Below are 3,208 nucleotides of genomic sequence, written 5' to 3' on the forward strand. Positions count from 1 at the left end.
CCTTCTTACATGTTGCAGTATTTTTTGGATATATGCCCAGGAGTGGTATAGCTGGGTCCTCCGGTAGTTCCATGCCCAATTTCCGGAGGAACCGCCAAACTGATTTCCAGAGTGGTTGTATCAGTTTGCAATCCCACCAGCTACCAACTTGTTTGAATTAGTATTTTATCTAGCCACATTGCTGAAGTTTTTATCAGCTGTAGTATTTCTGTCATGGATTGTTTGGGATTACTTAAGTATACTACCATATTATCTTCAAAAAGTCTTATTTTTACTTCTTCCATTCCATTTAGTATACCTTTGAACTCCTTTTGCTGTCTAGTTGCTCTATCTAGAACTTCAAGTACTATATTGAATAGATAGGGAGAAAGAGGGCAGGCTTGTCGAGTGCCTGATTTTACTGGGATTAAGTTTCTCTCCACTTAATTTGATTTTGGCTACTGGTTTGCTGTACATTCTTCTACTATGTTTATGGATGGGTCTTGAATTCCTGATCATTCCAAGACTTTAAATATGAAGGGATGCTGACTGTTGTCAAATGCTTTTCCAGCATCTAATGAAATGATCCTTCTTAATAAAAGGAACTTTATATTTTATATCAATTATTCTAGAACTCATCTCTTTAGGCTTCAGTTTCCCTAGCAAAATGTTTACCAAATCCAGATAAGAAACAGGCATATATCAAGGTGGTCAAAAATTCATTGTGACATTTCAAAGAGAGATTATTCTAAGTTTCTCTTTGTCATTCAAGCATTTATAGATTCTATGGTGGAGAGACTTAACAAAAACCTTTCTTACTAACTAGGAGCTATGATAGATCAGAATCTTGATATTTCTGATTCCTTCTAGTAATTCTCTTTCAGTTTCATGCGATATTTCTGTGACTACTAATCTCAATAGACTGCTAGACATAACATGACACTGTGTGAACAACTGACCCTTGAACATTGATGCCTGATCAGGATGCTTTTCCTATGAACAACTGTGTCTTAGGTGATTCACCCACAGGGCTTGGGTTATACATTATAATTAAGATTGGCTCACTGTCTTTGATAACTATAATATAGTAATATCTTCTGTACACTAGAGTTTAAACTCTGCTTGGCCTATGTATGTAGTTCTTCAATGTTCCAGTGTGATATTTATTTTCTAAACCTGCCAAGGATCACTGTTTGATGGTCCATCCATATCCTAGTACTCTAATGTAGTCTGATGTGGAGAAACATCAGCAGCACCTAGTGCATGAGAATCTCAACTTCACATTTCTGCAAGAGCTCAAGGGCCTGTCAGGGTAAAATAAGTTCAAAGAGTATTTGGTCAAAGAAAATCTCAACCACTGGACACTGACCTTGGCCTTGGAACTAAAGAAAGACTTGGAGAAAAGATAGATGGGAAGATGGGATCTCATGAGTCTTGGTCCTTCTTTATTGATTAATACAAGATATCCTATATTAGTCTCTAGCCAGGGTGAATGATCCCAATTTGGCACAGATTGGATCCACTTGGGATTTCCCTTGGTCTGAATCAAGCAGACAATCTCAACCAGGCAGTTCATTCCTGGTTGAAAAGGAAAAGTGACTGTCACTCATTTCAATAGTACTTGCAAAAAAAGCTTCAAGTAGAATATATGCCCACACAATTTACAGTGCTGACCATTTTCAAGCTCACAGACTTGTAGAGTTCATATTGTCCATGTGGTGTAAGTACAAAGTACAGTCACTCAGCATATTTTGAAGACTTCAATTTGCAAAAGTGAGACCCTATGCCAAGTAAATACCAATATGCTAATGAAATATCTCCTCCAGCCCTGGGGTACCATCATTCTACATTCTGGTGGAATGAATTTGACTATCCCAGATATTTCACAGTGATATAATCATAGCATTTGCTCTCTGAGAATACCTCCTATAATTTAATTCATTGTCATTGAGATACACCCATGCTGTAGTGTATGACTGAGTACTTATTATTATTAAGATGAGTAACTTCCATGGTGTATATTTATCACAAACACTTGCATTTGAGTTTATGTGCTCATTTGTCAGTGAATCTTTCTCTAGCTTCCATCTCTGAATTATTGTCTGATGGGTTTTTCATGTAATCCCACTGCCTTTGGATTTTCTGTGTCATTTGGCTTTTGATGTTAGCAGCCTAATACTTACCCAATTTTCAGTTCATCTTCTGCACAGCAAATATCCAATCCCCAAACCACCATGATGTTACTTTTTGGTTTCTTAAATTTTCATATTCCATTTCATGAACAAGGTTCATGTTAGTTCTACCTGGAATTGTCCTCTCCCCAACATATCCTCACATGTATGCCTTTATCTCTTGATTCTATATTTCTGTTTATTCTCATCACTCTCTCTTTTCTATCTCTTTCCCACAGAGAGAATCTTAAATCAGATTCTGCCTCAGGGTCCATTATCATTGTTCTGATGCCATAGCTGATCGGTTCAGCCCACACAGGTCAGAGGAGAGGTCTTTCTTTGAGAGGAATATACACAAATCTGAATGCCCACAAACCATTTTACACATCAATATATAGAACACTCCACTTATCACCCAAAATTAATAAGTATCAAAGCACTAACCTCCCTTATACAATTCAGAATCAGTCTTACTGATAGTCCTTACCTGACTTAGGGTAAGTCAATATCAACAAATCTTCTTTCACCACAAATTTATTGTGGATATATTCCACAATTTCATTTGGAACCCATATGGCAGGAAAAGGTATTCCTTCAAACCAACTATAGTCTGACGTCATGAATAGCTCTTTGTAGTTGCTGTTAGGATTCCAGCCCTGGGCACCTGTTCAGCTTATAGCAAATGCTCTGAGAGGTAAGATTTATACTGAAAGTAAAAGAAATCATTAACATTTTCTGGTTTGTTGTGAAACTAGCTACTGATAGGAAGAAATAAATAATATAACCCACATCAAAAGTTATGATATTGAGCAATTTTGAACTCCTAGAAAGAACTTTTTCAGCATTTGTGAGCTTGTAACCCCCAAACCAGAAACTCAGTAAGTGCCAGCCAGTGGTGGCACACACCTTTAATCCCAGCACTTGGGTGGCAGAGGCAGCCAGATTTCTGAGTTTGAGGCCAGCTTGGTCTACAGAGTGAGTTCCAGGACAGCCAGGGCTACACAGAGAAACCCTGTCTCAAAAAAACAAAAACAAATACAAAAACAAAAACAGAAATA

At 37.5% G+C, this 3,208-nt stretch overlaps 1 pseudogene; it reads right to left on the reverse strand.

Annotated features, from left to right (window-relative positions):
• The window catches only part of LOC116100379, a 102,402-nt pseudogene extending 99,632 nt beyond the window's left edge, over nt 1–2,770 (reverse strand).
• Nucleotides 2,771–3,208: the final 438 nt, after the last annotated feature.

Source organism: Mastomys coucha, unplaced genomic scaffold (genome assembly GCF_008632895.1).
Source record: "Mastomys coucha isolate ucsf_1 unplaced genomic scaffold, UCSF_Mcou_1 pScaffold21, whole genome shotgun sequence".
NCBI classification, from domain to species: Eukaryota; Metazoa; Chordata; class Mammalia; order Rodentia; family Muridae; genus Mastomys; species Mastomys coucha.